The 22,267-nt window shown below is 39.0% G+C and overlaps 1 protein-coding gene across 2 annotated transcripts in view; it reads left to right on the top strand.

Annotated features, from left to right (window-relative positions):
- Positions 1-22,267, top strand: part of RSPO3 (R-spondin 3) — a 95,120-nt gene that overhangs the window by 16,183 nt on the left and 56,670 nt on the right. The gene's annotated exons all lie outside the window — the stretch shown is intronic.

The raw sequence follows: 22,267 nt of genomic DNA, 5'->3' as shown, positions 1-22,267 counted from the left end.
AGACAAGAGTTAGATTGAACTGTATGTAACCTGAGCTGCAAAATATTATTTGAAGTTATCTCCAGAGAGATGACATGTTTTAATGTACACAGAATGTAGGGGAAATGAGTTCGATTAAATTGAGACTAGTAAAACTTGGCTACTCGTGTTTTTAATAAAAAAGTGAGGGGCAATTACAGATTTTTTGATCAACCCTGTATTTTTTTATCAAATACAGTTCTTAGCTATTTCTCCATATTCCCAACAAAATTAAGTCATACATCTGAGATCCTATCTGATGTAAGTTCTCATTTCTATATTATTCAAGAACTACTAAAAAGGATAATGGCTAAGCTCTAATGCTTTTATCAAATATCACTTGTTAAAACAGGGTGGTACCCTAGCCTCAATGGGTGGAAGAGCACTAGTCCACTTCTGTGCTTTCCTATTTGCATGGCATGTTTAAGTGTTTTATATACTAGGGGATTACCCAGCTAAGTAATTGAAAGCATTGGAGGCTTCACTGACTGAATTTTAAATTAATTCCACTATATTGATGATTACTGCGATACTTGATTAGAAAAGGTATTCATCCTTTATACCAGTTGTTGCCACCTTCCCTTGATGATTTAAGGCCTACATTAAAACATAAAAAGCAAAGAATTTTAATTCAGTTTCTATACTGATAAGTCACGATCTAAGATTTCTTATTAGTATATGTAATTTTTTCTTCTTTATAGAAGTAGGATTTTTCTTCACTTCCCATAGGATTTTTTTTCTGCTGAAAATCATTTTAGAAAAGCAATGCTCTATAAAGAATATTATTAAAATATCTACAGTGAGATTTTACTCCTCCTTGTTTTGAGTCTAACTTATTATGACAACCATTTGATGCTGAGTCTCCAGTTGGATCCCACTTGAATCCTGTATTTGTTGATGATTTAGCAAAGAAAATAAAAAGAGATTTAAGGAAGATGAAATGGAAACTTGATAAACTTCATTGAAGGAAAATATCTTTTTCCTTGGCTTTTTAGAATCTTGATCTTTGTGAGTCTGGACTATGGTTAGAGAAATGCCACAGTGGAGGGTGGGTGAATTGACTTCTGATTAACACTCTGCTGTATAATTTAGACAAATCATTTAGTCTGTGATTCAGTTGCAGCCATTATAAAATCTGATTTTTAATCTTTCTTTTATTTGAAAGCAGGAGACTGATCTTGAAGTCCCTGTGACAGTAAGATCAAAGAACTTTCCCTTTCCTCTTTGTAGCATTCTCTAAACTTGACAACTATCCATCAAAACTTCAAGAATATGGAGTTAGGGCTTGAATGCAGCATAAGTTTCTCTTAGTACCTTCATGGGGTTGTTTAGATCATATTTTTAAAAACCAACAAATGGAAAAGAAGTTCTATTGGGGGAAAAGTTGAAATTAAACTTAGCCTGTATTAAAACAGCATAAATTTATTCGTTTGTTCATTCAGCAGTTATTTATTGAACATTTAGTATGTGCTGAGGTTACAAAAGTGAGCAAACCACACGTGAAACCTGCCTTCATAGCACATCACAGCGGTTAAGGAAAAAAGAAACGTGAAGCCAGAATTAAACAATATTTGGCTTACAGTAAATGAGAACTGTTAAGCACTCTAAGCTGTATAACTTTTCTTTTTTAAGGCTTGCACAAATATAACTGGAAATCAAATTGTTTACAAATAAGCCTAATGAGCATCCAGGTTTTTCTCTGGAAAATAAGGATAGTAGACATACTGTAAGGAAAACACAGGAAAGTAGAAGACAGATCAACAGAAAACACTGGAATTTATTGAGTCTCCTGGTATTTTCTTGTTTGAAAATTTATGACCGATGAATAGGAGTCATCATTTAGCATGACCTTTGTGACAATCATAGGAAGTTTGCCATGCAAACCATAAAAGTGGTTGGCATTGTTAGGTAAAGCTTGTAATGGAGCAGCGTGGTTTAGCTGAGTGAATTTCTTTTTTTGGCACTGAACAATTTCTATAGTTGAACTTTCACACTAGTTCATTAACTGGAATCACTTTTATCAAACAAACATTAAAATATTGTGTATTTAAACATAGTGCATTTTTGCTCATATCTCAGAGGCATTTTCCAAACCTTTTATGGTAACCTTTGACCACTACATGGACCATACAATTGGCTGTATTAATACTTCAGGCACCAGTGTGGCAAATGCATGTCAACAAGTTATTTGTATTTCTATGTAAGTCTGTTAGTGATCTTTCCTAACATCAATTGATAGCTTTAAGTCTATCAGTTGCCAGAACTCAGATTCCCGAAAATCACATGGCCCACTTCTTTTCTGTGTGTTATTACTAACTTGTGAAGGATTTTGAGTAAAGAGAGGTGACCCTCAGGCATTTTATATGTGTTATCTCATGTAACCTTCACCCCAGTCTTATGCAATATCAATATATAGTTAACTATTTTAGAAATGAAGGAACTGAGGCTTAAACTAATTAGGAAACAGATCAAAATGACATAGTCAGCAAGGGTAGAACTAAGTGTGTACCCAGATCTTCTAAACTGAGGCACTGTTTTCTCCATTACACTCTGCTTTTCATTAAGTCCATTAACCAGGAAGGTCAGAAGAGGTTGAAGTGAGGGAAATTCTCTTTCTGCTACTGAGACAGAACTACTAACGCCTTCTTAGACAGGTGAGGTTGAAAGAGTAAACTGGGCTAACTGGCAGAAATGGTTACTTGGGAAGTAGAATAGAAGCCTTTAAACTGTTGTTACAGCAGGGGCCTGATAAGATTACAGCTGCTCTTCTGAAAAGTCCTCTGTCACTGCTCAACAGGAGCAAAAGTGGTGGCAGGAAATGGGAAGATGTGAGCTCTGCTCAGAGCGAAGGGATTGAGACGAGATTGGGGAGGGTGCTTGGCTCGGCTCTAGCCAGTGGGTGGAACCACTTACTGAAACTGAGAATGCTAGAGAAAGAGCCATGCGGATTAGGTGTACAACATGCTTTAAGAGCTAGGAAGATTGGGGGAAGTTATGTCTGTGGCATAATTCCCTTATGTAACTTAAGAGGGAAAAGAAAGGCCAGAGACGTGAATTACTTGACCAAACTCACTTTGCAGTGGAGCCAAGAGTAGAAACAACTCCTGTGGCCATTCTGTAACACCAAACACCGCACAGCAGATGGTTCCAAGGACTGATATTCCAGAGAAGTGCTCTGTGGATCTTCCAGCAATCTGATTTCCTATTTGTTTAATTAATGGTCATTTCAAAGAAAATCATCTGTTTACTGGCTATTTATTTCACAATCTCTTCATTTTCTTACTCCAAGATCTAAACCTTAAAAAGTCCCTAGTGTAACAAGACTCACAAGAGGACACAATTTAAAAAAAAAATAACTCAATTCTACATATTCCCATAAAATAAAGTTGTCAGTTTTCTCGTCAAATGTATTCTTATTCCATTCCTGGGAATGGTAAGTTCAAATCTGGCCCTGAGATGGTAGAGTACCATCATGCCCATTATTAACAATAACATATCAATATATTAGCTTGGCCAAAAATTTCATTCAGGGTTTTCCATACGATGTTATGGAACATCTTACATCGTATGGAAAAACCGAGACGAACTTTTGGCCAACCTAATAATTTTGTATAACTTGTAAGCACTTTTTCATATTTGTCTTGATTTTTTCAATACCCTATGAAATGAGCAGAGCAGGTTTTACTGTCCTTTACAGATAACTCTCAAAGAAAGTGATTTGTATAAACATCATAAAGGTGGTAAGTGGCAAACCTCAGCTTCAGGTTTCTTACAGGGGAATATGTCTTTTGTTTTACTACAAGTTTATAGCCTTTCCTGCATTGGCAGAATCCTCTTTTATCTTCCTGTGAAATTACTACTATTAATAAAATTTTCTTTGAGTCTGACAACAAAGGCATATGAATTAGGGGAAATCTTTGTTATGGATGAGATTATTCTTACTGATTGATAAGGTGAATTGGTGGTTCTTTAAGGTCGTTTCCCATTGTAATACCCAAGCGTGAGCTCATCCTGGAAGGGGGGATGTGGGGCAATTCTGAGGGAAAAGGATATCCCCAAAGGGGGACCATTTTAAAGAATGAACAAAAATGCTTTTAAATCTAAGAATAAAATTCTAAACCCATGACTCCCTCAATAGTCCTTATAAGCTAAAAGAAACTAAAAATAAAGATCCATAGTAATATATTAATTTATAAAATTATTCAAGATAAAATGCTTTCCTATTTTGTTATTTCATTGTCTATAATAATTTACTTTTGTTATATATAAGATCATGAATTAGGACCTTGAAATTAGCTTCCTGATTAAAATTGACTGAGAGCTTTCTGATGATACAGTATCCAAAGTAACATGCTTATTGGGGGCATGATGGAAAATGAACCAATTTGGATCTCTTTTTGTTACTAAAGATTTTGGCTCTATAGTCTCAATGGAGAGTGATCACTTGTCATGGACCACGGGAACATTTCTTTCATCCAGTGAGGAAGATAGAATATCAGAGGTATAACAGTCAAGTGTCTGTGCTCCTACTCTGGGCAATATTAAAGTAATTCTCAAAATTCTCAAAGCCAGGCTTCAGCAATATGTGAACCGTGAACTTCCTGATGTTCAGTTGGTTTTAGAAAAGGCAGAGGAACCAGAGATCAAATTGCCAACATCCTCTGGATCATGGAAAAAGCAAGAGAGTTCCAGAAAAACATCTATTTCTGCTTTATTGACTATGCCAAAGACTTTGACTGTGTGGATCACAAGAAACTGTGGAAAATTCTGAAAGAGATTGGAATACCAGACCACCTGACCTGCCTCTTGAGAAATCTGTATGCAGGTCAGGAAGCAACAGTTAGAACTGGACATGGAACAACAGACTGGTTCCAAACAGGAAAAGGAGTACGTCAAGGCTATATATTGTCATCCTGCTTATTTAACTTCTATGCAGAGTACATCATGAGAAACGCTGGACTGGAAGAAACACAAGCTGGAATCAAGATTGCCGGGAGAAATATCAGTAACCTCAGATATGCAGATGAAACCACCCTTATGGCAGAAAGTGAAGAGGAACTAAAAAGACTCTTGATGAAAGTGAAAGTGGAGAGTGAAAAAGTTGGCTTAAAGCTCAAAATTCAGAAAATGAAGATCATGGCATCCGGTCCCATCACGCCATGGGAAATAGATGGGGAAACAGTGGAAACAGTGCACTGCAGATGGTGATTGCAGCCATGAAATTAAAAGACGCTTCCTCCTTGGAAGAAAAGTTATGGCCAACCTAGATAGCATATTCAAAAGCAGAGACATTACTTTGCTGACTAAGGTCCATCTAGTCAAGGCTATGGTTTTTCCTGTGGTCATGTATGGATGTGAGAGTTGGACTGTGAAGAAGGCTGAGCGACCAAGAATTGATGCTTTTGAACTGTGGTGTTGGAGAAGACTCTTGAGGGTCCCTTGGACTGCAAGGAGATCCAACCAGTCCATTCTGAAGGAGATCAGCCCTGGGATTTCCTTGAGAGGAATGATGCTAAAGCTGAAACTCCAGTACTTTGGCCACCTCATGCGAAGAGTTGACTCATTGGAAAAGACTCTGATGCTGGGAGGAATTGGGGGCAGGATGAGAAGGGGATGACAGAGGATGAGATGGCTGGATGGTATCACGGACTCGATGGACGTGAGTCTGAGTGAACTCCGGGGGATGGTGATGGACAGGGAGGCCTGGCGTGCTGCGATTCATGGGGTCACAAAGAGTCGGACACGAGTGAGCGACTGAACTGAACTGAACTGAACTTTCCAAGACCTGTCTCCACAATGACTAATCACAGGGAAATGAATATCAGGGAATGATCTCAAACACTGGAAAATGTAACGAGATATTGATCCTGTAAGAAATTACACTTAGTGTCAGCATTTCAGCTCTCTTTGGTTTTGGAGAACTCTTAGCTTCCATTCCTAAGTTCTCACATGCTCAGGTGTAATGATTAAACTGCTGGATCACAAGCACTGTGATTCCCAGCTCTGTGTTCTGAACTCATATAATGCAAGAACCACTTTTCCTAAAGTCCCATCACCTTTCAAAACCATGATGTATCCTTGTTATCATCATGGTCAACTCCTTGGCCTACTTCCTATGTTTAGTCTTAACTGTCTCTCCCCTCTATTTCTCTCCATAAATTTTACATTCCAGTCAAACCGAAAAAAAAAAAAAAAAACCCCGAAGAGTGCCACTAATGCTAGGAGATCCTTGTCAAGACACCAAACTCCATAAACCTCAGCTTTTGCTCTTTGGGGTTTGAATTTTCTTTTTAATGAAATGAAGGGGGTTAGGGTATTATTCTTTATGGTATCTTGTGAACCTGTTAATATGCCTTGTCCTGCGCTATGGCTTTGGGATACACAAAGAGAAATAAAACAAGTCCAAGCCCCAGGACCTCAAAATAAAACAATCATTTTTACTTACTTTTCTCCCTCCCTCACCACCTGTCCTTCTGGCTTGATATCTGAATTCCCATATCTCAGCTACCACATCGTTTTATGCCTGGCCTCCCAAGTTAGAAACCCCCAACTCAACATGTATTACTCCTTCATTTGCCCATTGAAAACTGATTGTCAGATCCCATAAGTCCTGCCCATCTTCACTGGCAATAACTTTAAGATCTGTGCTTTCTTTTTAACATCTTATTAATCCTGTACTAACTGAGCTGACAGCAGTACCAGATACAGAACAGAACATCCTACTGACTCCCTCAACTTGAGTCTCCCTTCTCCAGTGCATCTCTTCTTCACCATCAGAGAGGATTCACTTAGAACCAAATTAGAGCATGTCTTGGATTTGGCCATAAACAGTTCATGCAGATTACATCTACAATTAAATTCAACCCCCCACCCCCACCCCATTTCTCCTTATTTCTCAAAATCCAGCTCAAATGTAATGTCTGCCAACTAGGTGTTTGCTTTCTGCGTGATTTGTACACAGAGTTTACCATGCTGGCTTAACCTAGTTTGTAATCTCTAGCCATACTGGAAACTCCTAGGTCTTATCTATCTTTCCATCCTGCTGCTGCTGCTGCTGCTGCTAAATCGCTTCAGTTGTGTCGGACTCTGTGCAATCCCATAGATGGCAGCCCACCAGGCTTCCCCATCCCTGGGATTCTCCAGGCAAGAACACTGGAGTGGATTGCCATTTCCTTCTCCAATGCATGAAAGTGAGAAGTGAAAGTGAAGTTGCTCAGTCGTGGCTGACTCTTAGCAACCCCATGGACTGCAGCCTACCATCCTAGGCACCAGTCTGGCAAACTGTCTTAAGGAAAACAGAAAGCATATAGAGTGTGGTCTATGATATTAGGTTGGTGCAAAAGTCATTTTGGTTTTGTCTTGTTGAACTTTGCCATTTGATATTGGAATACATTCTTAAAATGTGGTTATGTTCTACATCATTTTAATGTGCATTTCTTGCTTTATGTTTTTTGCTAATGAATTATTACTCGCTGTTTATTTTATATGTATTTTAGACTATGGAAATGGTGTTAGACAAAGCAAATCCCAGCAGTTTTCTTATTTGAGTTCAAAATGGATTCATAAAGCAGCAGAGACAACTTGCAACATCAGCAATTCATTTGGCCCCAAAGCTGCTACTTAACATACAGTACAGAGGTGGGTCAAGAAGTTTTGCAAAGATTAGAGCCTTGAAGATGAGGAGTGCAGTGGCCAGCCATTGAAAGTTGATTAAGACCAATTGAGAGGATCATCGAAGCTGATCCTCTTAAAACTGCACCAGAAATTGCCAAAGAACTCAGCGTCAACCATTTTACAGTTCTTTTGCATTTGAAGCAAATTGGAAAGGTGAAAAAGCTCAATAAGTGGGTGCCTCATGAGCTGACCACAAATCAAACCAATACTTGTTTTGAGGTGTCATCTTCTCTTATTCTACACAACAACGATGAACCATTTCTCAATTGGATTGTGACATGTGACAAAAAGTGAATTTTATATGACAACTGTTGATGACCAGTTCAGTGGTTGGACTGAGAAGAAGCTCTAAGGCACTTCTTAAAGCCAAACTTGCACCAAAAAAGTTCGTGGTCACTGTTGGGTAGTCCGCCGCTTCTCTGATCCACTACAGCTTTCTGAATCCCAGTGAAACCATCACATCTGAGAATTATGCTCAGCACATCAATGAGATGCACTGAAAACTGCAGTAGCTGAGTTTGGCATTGGTCAACAGAAAGGGCCCAATTCTTCTCTACAACAACAGCTGGCTGCGTGTCACACAACCAGTGCTTCAAAAGTTGAATGAGTTGGGCTACCACGTTTTACCTCTTCCCCCATATTCACCTGACCTCTTGCCAGCTGACTACCACTTCAAGCATCTCGACAACTATTTTCAGGGAAAATGCTTCCACAACCAACAGGACTCAGAAAATGCTTTCCAAGAGTTCATTGAATCCCAAAGCATGGATTTTTATGCTATAGGAATAAACAAACTTATTTCTCATTGGCAAAAATGTGTTGATTGTAATGGTTCATATTTTGTTTAATAAACATGTGTTTGAGCCTAGTTATAATGATTTAAAATTCAGGGTCCAAAACCATAATTACTTTTGCTCCAACCTAATAGTGTGCTTCAGAGGGTCCCTAAAACACCTCCGAGAAAGATATTTAACTAATTATGTTCATTTGGTATGTTGGATTACTTGAGAAGTATTGTCAAATGAGGGCTTCCCTGGTAGCTCAGACGGTAAAGAATCTGCCTGCAATGCAGGAGACCCAGCTTCAATCCCTGATTCAGGAAGACCCCCTGGAGAAGAGAATGACAACCCACTCCAATATTCTTTCTGGGAAAATCCTATGGACAGAGGAGCCTGGTGGGCTATAGTCCATGGAGTCACAAAGGGCTGGGCACTGCTGAGCAGCTAAGCACGTGAACTTTGTGAAAGACAGATTTACGTTCACTGTGGGGAGATGTTTTAATATGTTCAATATGATGGGATGCTGTAAAATAATTATATTGTTTGCCCCCAGATATCATAAGATTTGTTTTACTAAACATGATTAAATAGACTCTTCTGGGAGAGCGGCTTGAACTAAATCCCTCTAAAGTTCCAAAGGTTTATGATTCTATCAGCTGGAAGCTGGTTAACTTTATGGATGTCAGTGTTCTCATTTGAAATTTAAGAGAGAAGGAAGAGCTCTAAGATCCCCTTAAAATTCCACAGCTTTATATTCACCATTGTCCCAAATATTCTTTTTATCTTCCTGTTATGAACACTTCTGTTCATAACATTCCTTCTCCTTCCATTTGCCTAAGTTCTTCTCTTCCCTCAAGTCCCATATTCCTAATTGCTCTCTGCAATCTTCAAATACCTCAACCATCAGTAATTGCGCCTACCTTTTAATGTCTGCTTACTTCATTTCTAAACTATATATTTATAGCCCTCAGAATATAAACAGACTATTTTACTATGGTATTATAGAATTCTTGAGCCAGGGACCATGTTTTGTCTCTCAGTCCCTAGTAGAGAATTTCCAGTAATCACTGAATAAGTACCTAGTTGGGAGGATGGCCGTGATGTGATCCTGAGAGTATGATATTAATATCATCTGCATGACATTCACCTAGAGGGCCTGTTATAAATGGAGCTACCTAAGCCCGCCTCTTCATTCCCCAAATCAAAGAGTTTTGGAGTGAAACCTACGCATCTGCATTATTAACAAGTTCTCCAGGTCGTTTTCACACATAGCAAAGTTTAGTCTAGACGTGAGTCTGGACATACTCTAGGACCTTCAGGTTCTCTGTTATCATTCTGGTACCACTTCCATGGCATGCCTGAAATCTTTCCATCGGTTTAAGCAGGTTCTTGTCTTCAGTGGGTTGCTAGAGTCCCGGAGGACTTCTTGCTCAGAATGTTGTGTAAGAGCATCTTGGATATTCGTTAAAAGCTGTGGCTGCAGTCCTGAAAAAGTAGCCCCCCTCTATGACTGTTAGTGAATCCTTGGCTCTTAAAGGTTCCCCAAATCTCCTGTCTTCTTGCTTTGAGGCTTTTGAAGAGTTATTATTGACCAAAGCTCCCAGCTGCCTTGAATAAGAGTGGACATAATACACGAATGTGGTTGGTACTTCTTAGGTAAAACAAAATGTCTTACACTTACTGATCTGTAATAAGTACCTATAAGAGTGGGCTTCCCAGGTGTTACTAGTGGTAAAGAAACTCTGCCAATGTAGGAGACATAAGAGATGTGGCTTCCACCACTGAGTCGGGAAGATCCCCTGGAGGAGGGCATGGCAAGTCACTCCAGTGTTCTTGCCTGGAGAAGCCCATGGACAGAGGAGCCTGGTGGGCTACAGTCCATAGGGTTGCAAAGAGTGGGACATGACTGAAGCAACTTAGCACGTATGCACACACACCTGTAACAGTGCTAGGTGCTTCCAAATGCTCTCACTTAATTCCCTTCCCCCCCCCCCCCCCCCCCCCCGCCCCGACTCCCACCATGTCCATCAGGTAGATATTCTCAGGTTGCAGGTAAGGAAGCTTAGGTTCAGAGAGGTTACACATCTGTTGTCTATCTAAATTATAATCAGACTGTGAACTCTTCGACACAAATTATTGGTTTTCTTCATCTTTGAATGTTCACCAACTCGCCCCATGTCTGGATGTTTAGAAAACTCAGTCGTTTAAATGAATACCTAGTTGAAGACGTACATTCTGGTTTTCCAGCTAGTAAATGTCAACTCTGTTTAAGTCCAAAGCCAGTTCTCCTCCTCCCAGTCCCTGTGCTCCTCTAGGAAATGTGGAAGCCCCTTTTCTGACTGAGGCAGTGCCACGGTGAGTGGTGCTGCTGCTGCTGCTGCTGCTGCTGCTAAGTTGCTTCAGTTGTGTTCGACTCTGTGCGACCCCATAGACGGCAGCCCAACAGGCTCCCCTGTCCCTGGGATTCTCCAGGCAAGAACACTGGAGTGGGTTGCCATTTCCTTCTCCAATGCATGAAAGTGAAAAGTGAAAGTGAAGTCGCGCAGTTGTGTCGACTCCTAGCGACCCCATGGACTGCAGCCCACCAGGCTCCTCCATCCATGGGATTTTCCAGGCAAGAGTACTGGAGTGGGGTGCCATTGCCTTCTCCAACTGAGTGGTGCACATAAGTACAAAAACACATTCTACTCACAAAGGTGCGTATCTGCACCTTCTGTTGTGTCAGCAATTTTGTGAACATAGAAAAAAAATCCACTTTTTTTTTTTTTTTCTGTTCAGGATTTCAGATGTCACACATAAAGCTGGATTTATTTAATGGTATACCCACTATTTGCACATCTTCTTGTGCCTGTTAAAATACCACAAGTCTCTTGCCTGCTGTTTGCTTATGCTAAGACTTCAGCATGAGATATGCTACTTGAGCATGCTATGTGGTGAGAAGATCCAAGTTTATTCCTAATATAACAAAGTGGAGTTTGTTTTTAGCACAAACTGAAGTTTGTTTCATTCAAGAATGCAAACTTAGTAGTTATGGAATCACACCCATGCAGATTCATTACCATTAAACTATCACATTTTCTGTTTATGTTGATTTCTAATTAATTCTCTCCTAAAAAAAAAAAAAAAAAAAGGGAATGGCTCAGCCAGACCAGAGCACATAATGATTCCCACTGTTGGATGAACACTGTTGGATCTGTCTCATGAAAAACGCTGCTATTACCACCCACTAACTCATCAACAGGTCCTAGCTCTCTACAGAATCTGGGTCTCCGTTACCCCCATCCAGGCCGTCTTGTCCTCTATTCACCTCCATTGGGAACATAGCCACTTGGAGAAGGGGAAGCTCTCCCGCTCTTAGCAACAGCTGGAGATGTTGATTCAGTACCTTATGTATTACACCCATAGCAGAGTGCATTAACTTTATGACAGATTTTCTACTTGTAGTTAAGGAGAAAAAAATTCCACTATTTTGATTCTACAAATGCTTTTTGTTGCAGTTTCAGCATCAACTACAGCTATTGGTAGGTCACATGAAAACTAATATGGTTTTCACTGCGTTTGAAGAATCAACTTTGGAATTAGCCCTTAGGTTATTTAATTCATAATAATAGTGGGATTCTAAAAGGAAGGTTAGATCATAAGTGAAAACGATAATGTTGTTGTTCTAAATTAGACTGTGTCAGTATGTGTCACTAATGGCAAGAATTCAGAAAAACACACAAAAAAAGATTATATGCAAGGTTGCAGACTGTTTTACTTTTTTAGAGTTTGATTTTATGGCATCTTATATATTTCATAACATTTTTGTTTCTCCTCACCACTACCAAGGCCCCCTCCCCTTCCCCCCACACACACTCCAGTACAGTAGAATAAAAATGTAAAACCCCAAAGAAAACTAAAGTTACTGCTATAGAGAGATGGGAGAAACAAAAATGAAATAAGTCTTCCCAAGAGCAAAGTACAGGTAGAACAATGTACAGGAGATTGGAATCTGAGTGTAAATTCCTAAGTTATGTCTAGTTAGAACATTATCCTTTAATATAAAACTTAATAAGAAAACCTGTGTTTGTGGAATACAAGATGTTGGTTCTGTTCTATAACCTATAAAATTAGCAAAAAATTAAAGTGGATGACTAAATCAGGCAAAAATGTGTTCTTTCCTTTCCTTCTGATATCTACTTAGCAATGCAGAGCCTAAAGGGTCTTGGTAGACAATCCGAGCTGCTTACTTTGGTCATTAAGGGTGTGTAGGATCTGGCTTTAACCTCCTTTCCTAGCCTCGTCTCATACCAGTCACAGCACTGCAGCCTGTTTGGTTTCCCCTTGGCTATTCCTTGTGCCCTGTTCTTGCCCACAGCCTTTGTGCTGACTGAGGCTCCACCTGGGGTACTGGCCCTCAGGTTTTCAGGGCTGAGTCCTTCTCATCCTCCCGGTTTACTAAAGGGTAAACTTCTTAAAGAGGCCTTTCCTGAACACCGTATTTAAAGTAGATTCCCAGAGTTATTTTCTGCTTTATCCACCTGTTTACTTCCTTCACAACACTCATCACAATCTTTGAGCATTTAATTTCTTTGTTGACTTGCTTATTAACTGATTAACATCATCAGATTGGGAACCAGATGTCTTATTCGCGCCTATGTTTTCTGCACCATGTGTAGTGTTGGGCACATAGAAGTTATCAGAAAAAAAAAAAAAAAGAAGTTATCCGAAAATTTTGTTAAAACCCTTAACACTGATCTCCACTATATACATGTGTATATAATAGCAGATATGTGTATATATTATATATAATAACACATACATATGATATATAATGCATATATAACATATGCAATGTTATGTAATATTTTATGTAGTACATATGTATTACATGTAATACTATATGTACATATACACACACGATGTAACCTACTTTCATCTTTCACTTCTAGTTCTGATTCTATAGCCTGTGGATAGACAAAGCTCAGTCATTGGCCACCAACTTGGCATCTAGTTCCAAATATTCATCATATCTTAGATTTCGGGAAATCTATATCTGCCATCACTTGCTAGCCATGTTAATATTTTGAGCTGGCTTGATTTTAGTGGAAAGTCTAGCTAATTGCTACTTAATGTTAGGTCTGTTTTATTGCTGTGGTTTTATTTTAAAGTATTTATAGAATATAAATATTAGAGTCCCTTCAGGAAATTATTATTCAGTAAGAGAAAGAGAAAGATCTTCCAAGTTTTCAAAGAAATAGTTTCCATTAAAAACAGTATGTTTCCCACATAATAATGGTGGAGTCCTCACTGGGCTATATTCAGCAGCTGGTGAATACATTCCTCTCTGAGATTGCTAGGAATTTTGTGAACCCATTGGTCTGGGCACAGACTTTCAGAGTATCAGAAGTTGATTCACTGGGATAAAAGATGTGGCAGACTCAATTATTTTAACTGCTTCATGTCAGTTAATGTCTGTAATATTGATTTAATAAAAGACCAAATAGGATGTGTGAGTGTCATGTGTCTAACACAAAAACAAGTGTACATTTGTATATTTACATAGCATAGGTGAATTTTAATTCATTTAATGATTTAAACATTGGTATACAAAAACATTAAAATCATCAGATGATACACAGTATTTCAACAATAGAATATATATGTGTGTATATACAAACATGTCACTCTTTCAACAAATTATTAGTCAAAAATAACAATGGATGACTATGCTAGACCTCTGTTCATCCAGATATCATTATTTAAGAATGTATACAAACAAGTACGTATGCAAATATTGTATGTATACAATTGTATACATTGTAAGCATACAAATATTTATGTATACAAGTATTGTACTTATATGTACAATAAGTAATCATATTTATTCAAGCCACTTTTGATGTTTTGATGTTATACCCAATAGTCCCAAGTTGCCCAAATGGTTCTAGAGATCTTAACTATAGTCACTTCTGCCCTAAAAGATTTAACTTAGGAATAAATAAGAAACATTGACTTTCAATATTTTCTGGGGTTGAATCAATAAAATTTGAAAGAGACTGCCAAGTTATTCAAATTTTTAGCATTAGACTTTTCTTAAAGTGAATATTGCCAAACATTCCAGAGGAACCACGGAACTTCTTTTTCTGTGACCAAAACATTGCATTAAACTTAAAAATGATTCTATAACAATCAAGTCTCAAGATATGATAGAAATTTGCTGTTCTTACTTAGGCAGGAAAAAAGTCTGCATTTTCTCTAAGTGAACTGATAACTGAAGTAAATGGCACCTAGAAAACTTAGTGTGTGCGTGTGTGTGTGTGTGTGTGTGAGAGAGAGAGAGAGAGAGAGAGAGAGAGAGAAAGACTGAGCCTTGTAGCATGCCAGATCCTAGTTTCCCAACTGGGGATCAAACCCATGCCCACTGCATTGGGAATGCCAAGTCTTAAGCAGCAGACCACCAGGGAAGTCCCCTAGGGAAGTCTTTATTATATTATTTTGAATGATTTATTTCATAATTAATGAAGCATCCTCAGAATGTATGTGATATAAAATCTGATCTCTTTACTATATGTTCATAGCTGCAGTTCATTTAAAATCAATTATTGGGCTTCCCTAGTGGCTCAGATGGTAAAGAATCTGCCTGCAATGCAGGACACCTGGGTTCAATCCCTGGGTTGGGAAGATCCCCCAGAGAAGGGCAAGGCAACTCTCTCCAGGCTTCAGCAGCATGTGAACTGAGAACTTCCAGATGTACAAGCTGGATTTAGAAATGGCAGAGAAACCAGAGATCAAATTGCCAACATTTGTTGGATCATAAAAAAGCAAGAAAAATTCCAGAAAAATATTGGCTTCATTGACTATGTCAAAGTATTTGACTATGTGGATCACAACAAACTATGGAAAATTCGTAAAGAGATGGAAATACCAGACCACCTTACCTACCACCTGAGAAACCTGTATGCAGATCAAGAAAAAACAGTTAGAACCAAACATGGAAAACAGACTGGTTCAATTGGGAAAGGAGTGAGTCAAGGCTGTATATTGTCACTCTGCTTATTTAACTTATATGCAGAGTACATCATATGAAGTGCTGGGCTGGATGACTCACAAGCTGGAATCAAGATTGCTGGGAGAAATATCAATAACCTCAGATATGCAGATGACACCACCCTTATGGCAGAAAGTTAAGAGGAACTAAAGAGCCCCTTGATGAAGGTAAAAAAGGAGAGGGAAAAAGCTGGGTTAAAACTCAGCATTCAAAAAATGAAGATCATGGCCTCTGGTTCCATTACTTCATGGCATATCAGTTCAGTTCAGTCGCTCAGTCTTGTCCAACTCTGCTACCCCATGGACTGCAGCACACCAGGCCTCCCTGTCCATCACCAACTCCCGGAGTTTATGAAACTCATGTCCATTGAGTCGGTGATGCCATCCAACCATCTCATCCTCCATTGTCCCTTTCTCCTCCTGCCCTCAATCATTCCCAGCATCAGGGTCTTTTCAAATGAGTCAGCTCTTCTCGTCAGGTGGCCACAGTTTTGGAGTTTCAACTTCAACATCAGTCCTTCCAATGAATATTCAGGACTGATTTCCTTTAGGATGGACTAGCTGGATCTCCTTGCAGTCCAAGGGACTCTCAAGAGTCTTCTCCAACACCACAGTTCAAAAACATCAATTATTCGGTGCTCAGCTTTCTTTTTAGTCCAACTCTCACATCCACACGTGACTATTGGAAAAACCATACCCTTGACTAGATGGACCTTTGTTGACAAAGTAATGTCTCTGCTTTTCAATATGCTATCTAGGGTGGTCATAACTTTTCTTCCAAGGAGTAAACGTGTTTTAATTTCATGGCTGTAGTCATCATCTGCAGTGATTTTCGAGCCCTCATGGCATATAGAGGGCAAAAAAATGGAAACAGTGAAAGACTGTTTTCTTGGGCTCCAAAATCACTATGAATGGTGACTGCAACCATGAAATTCAGACACTTGCTCCTTGGAGGAAAAACTATGACAAACCTTGACAGCATATTAAAAAACAGAGACATTACTTTACCAACAAAGGTCTGTCTAGTCAAAGGTATGGTTTTTCCAGTAATCATGTATGGATGTGAGAGTTGGACCATAAAGAAGGCTGAGCACTGAAGAATTGATGCTTTTGAACTGTGGTGCTGGAGAAGACTCTTGAGAGTCCCTTGGACTGCAAGGAGATCCAACCAGTCCGTCCTAAAGGAAATCAACTCTGAATATTCATTAGAAGGACTGATGCTGAAGCTCTAATACTTTGGCCACCTTATACGAAAAGCCTACTCATTGGAAAAGACCCTGATGCTGCAAAAGATAGAAGGCAGGAAGAGAAGGGGATGACAGAGGACCAGATGATTGGATGACATCACCAACTCAATGAACATGAGTTTGAGCAAACTCTGGGAGATGGTGAAGTACAGGAATACCTGGCATGCTGCAGTCCATGGGGTTGCAAAGTCAGACAGGACTGAGTAACTGGACATGAGCAACAACAATAATGGATTCCTTCTGCATAACAATTACAGTAGATTCCTTCTGCATAACAAATACAGATTAGTATTTGCATTGGGGCTTTAGAAGGAAATTAAAGTAAGGCAAGGGCTTCCATGGTGGCTCAGCAGTAAATAATCCCCCTGCAATGCAGGAGTTTCAGGAGACACAGGTTCAGATCCCTGGGTTGGGAAGATCCCCTGGAGGAAGGCATGGCAACTCATTCCAGTATTCTTGCCTAGAGAAGCCCATGGACAGAGGAGGCTGGCGGGCTACAGTCCATAGGGTCATGAAAAGTTGGGTACAACTAACGCTACTTAGCATGAACACACAAAGTTGGAAAAATCGTTGACTTACACTTAAACAGTTAAAGAAACAAACTTAGATTCCAATGCTGCAGTTGGTTTTGTATATCATAAACACTAATATAAAGTGTGTATTTTTCAAATGCACAGTACTGTTGAAAACTCCATGTTCTGGATATTTTATTTAAAAAGTTGAATTGGCTCTCATGACAAGAGCCTTTAGGAATGGTTGCATCAGTTATGCATCGTAAGTTTATCAAACCAAGAAACAGTAGGAAGGTTTGTTTAACAGCTAGAGAAATTGAAGTCACTTACACAGATAGTGTCGACAGTTCAGACACTGAAAATTGGTCTGTTATGCATTAAGATATATTCGTCATAGTTAACTTTCATATATAAGTTAAGAAAAGATACTTTCTTCTTTCCCAATTTCAGGAAAAGTCATACAAATTTCACCATGTATTTGATGCATCATAACCAGAAGGTCCCAATTTAGAGTTTCCATGAATTCTGCCCATTTTTCACTTTATATTTATCCACGTTACACATCTAAAGTTTGCTTATATGTACATAGGTTGGTTTGCTGTTGTTTAGTCTCTGAGTCATGTCCAACTCTTTTGCAACCACAGGGACTGTAGCCCACAGGCTCCTCTGTCCATGGGACTTCCCAGGCAAAAATACTAGAGTGGGTTACCATTTCACTTCTCCAGGGGATCTTCCCAACCTAGGGATCGAACCCACGTCTCTTGTGTCTCCTGCATTAGCAAGTGGATTCTTCACCACTGTGCCACCTGAGAAGTCCTAAATAGATTGGTGTCAGGTATCAAGGAGCTAAGATCTACTCTTGGATCTAAACTATTTGTCCAGTAGCTTACAGCATTTCATTGAGTTCTTAGTCTGGGGTTCCAAAATAAGTAATTGTGATAACTTCTGTCCTTACTAACAGTAATGTCCATGCTTGTATTATCTGTTTATTTACTGATTGCACTGAGTCTTTGTTGCAGTGTCCAGGCTTCTCTAGTTGTGGCGTGTGGGCTCAGTAGTTCCTGAACCAGTGATCAAACTCAAGTCCCTTGCTTTGGAAGGCAGATTCTTAACCACTGGACCAGCTAGGGAGTCCCTCCGCGGCTAATTTAGCCTTCTGAGATGCATGCTTTGAAAGCAAAAGTGATAAAGAAATACAAAGTATTACTGAAATTGTTGTTGTTTAGTAGCTAAGTTGTGTCCAACTCTTTGCAATCCCATGGACTGTAGCCCACCAGGCTCTTCTGTCCATGGGATTTCCCAGGCAAGAATAATGGAGTGGGTTGCCATTTCCTCCTCCAGGGGATTTTCCTGACCCAGGGATTGAACCCACATCTCCTGTATTGACAGGCAGATTCTTTTCCACTGAGCCGCCAGGGAATCCCTATTACTAAAATTAGCTGATTATACATCTTTTTCTCTTCCTTATTTGGACTACTATTCCTTCTTTTGGCATCTTTGGCAACCCCCCCTTTCAAGATGTCTTCTCTAATTAGATGACTCCCAGATTCATCTCTAGGAACCATCACAACATTAAGCTCCATCTACTAAGCATGGCTATTTGGATATTTCACAAAATCTGCAAAATCAAAGACCCCCAACCATGTTTATATTCGTAGACCTTCTTATTCTGTGTACCTTGCCCTTCCCTCTAACTGCAGGCTTTTATTTAGTAGTCCCTTTCCATTCTGTTTACTGGCGAAAATGCAAAACGCAAGTTATTTTATGTATTCAGTCCACATTCTGTTGCTCAATATATTTGATTGATGCCACCTCCCAAGTATCCTTGGAATATGAATCCCTCCCTCACCACATTACACGACTTCTGCTGTATTTTAAGCTTTCATCTGTCTTTTTACCTTGATCATTGCTTTAGTCTTCTAGTTTCCATGCCTGCCAGGGAAATTTCCCCTCTATGATAATACAGATGTGGTTATATCACTCACCAGGTGTAAGTCCTCCAAGTCTACAGAATAATTTCCTTGGAAGAGCCCACAAGGGGTTTTGTAACCTAGATCTATCCTGTGCTTCAAAATTGTCTTGATATGCCTTATACCTCCATTCACTACTAGTTCAGCATCAGTTGCATGGAACTCGTGCCAGTCTCCTTGATGGGAATTAATGTGGTGTTCCCATCTCCGGCCCCACCATGGCCTCTTACATACTGCTAACTTGGATACATTTTCTAAGATTAAGTTCAAACGTTAGATATTCTTTGAAACTTCACTACCACCAATCCCTCCAGTGCTCATATAAAATAATAATACAAAACATTGTTTGAAAAGAAATGATTCAGAAATAGAAAATGAAGGTATTACAAGAGTGGGGGGCGGGAAATGAATCGCATGACAAGTAGAGTTCTATTTTCTCTCTTAGTATTATAAGATTTTAAGGCTGAAAGGGTTGTTACAGTCAATCCAGACCAAAGTTTTCTGTGGTTTCCATATAAAAAGTAAAAACTCTTCCCTTAAGATGAAGTTTGGGAAATTTGTATCCAGTTGTGTAATACTAACTGCATAACTTGAGTGATCCTTATACAGGGTTCAAGAAAGCAAAATGTCATGATACTCAACTATAAAAGAATCTAGAATCATAGAACCTGAACTTTGTAGTCTCGATTTTTTTCTTACTTTCCACAGCATAATACTTAACCCCTCCTGAATAAGTAAAGTTTGCCATTATTTGTAGCTGCCCATGTTCAAAATTCTCTGATTGAAAACAAACAGGTATTTTCTTTGCCAGTTAGAACAATTACATCTTTGATTTTTCAAAACTATGTTGTCAGAACCTTGCAAAAGCAGATCAAAGTAGGTATTAAACCACATAATTAGAAAATATCCTAAATGGCTTCGCCAAAGTAATTAACACAGTGTGATAGTGGAGTGAAGAAAATTGGGGGAAAGAATGCTATTTTGTCAAAAGCTTTTGTCTCAAAAAAGCAAAATATGGGGAAAAAAAGAGTAATTGTAGTACCATGTGTGAGTCGAATGTGCTACAGTTCATCAGTAAAAGTTTTAAAGAGGGGCTTGAGCGAGATCACTGTAGCACATTTCATAATTTGGGGCTAAATTGTTAATCCTGGGATGCATACAGAGATCTCTCTTCCAGAAGTTTCCAGACATTCAAAACCCAAATTTTTAAATAAAATATATTTCAAGGTATATCCATTTTTGAGGCTCAGATCATGTAAATCATGTTTACTTTTTGTAACTATTTAACCTTATAATTGACAAAAGTTTCAAGGGGCTTAAACTTACACTTGTGTTCCTTCAAGCAACTGTGTCTCGGAGACAGAGAGACACATTGACGTGGACCAATCCAGTCCATCTTCACTGAAATACAGTCACTTACTTCCCTGAGCTTGAAATGACTTTCTTTCAAACTGAAGGTCTATTTTTCCAGGGATAATTTTTATGAAAGGTTTTACAGGTTTTTACCTACAACTATCACTTTTTGAAATTTATCAGTTTGATTCCAAACACATGGAGTTTTCACCCCCTTTCTTTTTTAGGGTCTTTCCCTGATTAAAATATGTACACATTTTCTGTAAGCCTCCAATACTGGAGTTACTGGCATGAAAAATGACTCTGTTCCTTGGAAGGCAGTATTCGCTTACAAGTCCCCCAGGTCCTGTAATGTCTAAACCTCCTGTGCCACTTTATATGTCCGCCCCACCCCATGGAGGAGCATGTACAGGAAAAGCAGACTTCCCTTCCCCCACACATTTCCTCAGTTTATTTACAAAATGTCTTGGAATGAGAATGAGCTGCTTGTGGTTCCTGTGGCTGATTCAGGGATGGTTTCCTCCAGGCAGAGGATGCTGGTCAACTGAATGACCTCTCAGCAGCTAACCCGTGCACCCCTGTGGTAAGGCTGATTGGGTTTATGCGTACCCCTTCTAACTAAGCCTGATGGGATTTGTTTTTGCAGTAAAGGACTTTGCAATAATCAAACATCACTGTGAAGACAGACTTAATAATTGAAGGTCCCTCCCACCACCAACAAAAGAGAGAGAGACACAGGGATGCCTTTGCACTCTTGTGCATCAGCCCTACTTCTCTTAGGGTCAGGATGATTCCCTTCTGCACTCCTAAAGGGACAGTAAAGACGTTAATATTGTATTTGAGTAGAGAATACATTAGAAGAAAAAAATCATCCCAAACACTAGCTACATGAGAGATGCCTCTCAGTCAGCAAATTCCCTCTGCTCACACACAGTGTCTATAACTAGTTAATAGTCATTAAAAAAAGGTTTAAAGTTATGAAGATCTCAAGTAAACATGAATCTTCCAAATGTTTGTTTATATTTGTTCAGACTTGCTAATGAATTGTCTCACCACGTATGTTGGTGACTCTCAGAAATCTTGGAATTCTCAGGAACATGTGTAGTAGCAGCCCTTAGAATGGACTGGTCATGTCCTCACCAAATGTAGATTTCACTTAAGTAAATGAAAGATGAGGGCCCCAAAACTATGACTTCTCTCCTAACAGATCAAATATTGAACACAACTTATAATAAATATTATTCAGTATTATAAATACTTAGTATGATCCACGTGGAACTACTGGTAAGGTAAATCATTTTCACCATTATATAAATTTCAGCTGGTAAATATCATATGAGCAGAAATGATTCAGGAAAGCATTGGCAAGGAGTGAGGTGCTAAATCGCTACAGAGCTTCAGAGTCAATTTGCTTTGAATCAAAGAGTAAAATTGTGTTTTCTAATACACCAGAGTTTGAAAAAGATATCCTAGAAAGTAATGTTCCTTCTCCAGTTAAGTCCCAATCTATGTTGTCATCCTTATTTGAAGACATTAGATACATCCACCACATACATGAAAAGCAAAACTAATATGTACTGATTTCAATGAAAGAGCACAAAATTCTCATCTCTAATCTACTGGGACACTAGTTCAGTAAGCATACTTCCACTTGATTTATATTATCTATAAGTATTTTGAGGCAG

The sequence above is a fragment of the Budorcas taxicolor genome, chromosome 9 (assembly GCF_023091745.1).
Source record: "Budorcas taxicolor isolate Tak-1 chromosome 9, Takin1.1, whole genome shotgun sequence".
NCBI lineage: Eukaryota > Metazoa > Chordata > Mammalia > Artiodactyla > Bovidae > Budorcas > Budorcas taxicolor.
The sequence above is the reverse complement of the archived record's forward strand: the minus strand, read 5'-3'. Positions and strand labels throughout refer to the sequence as shown.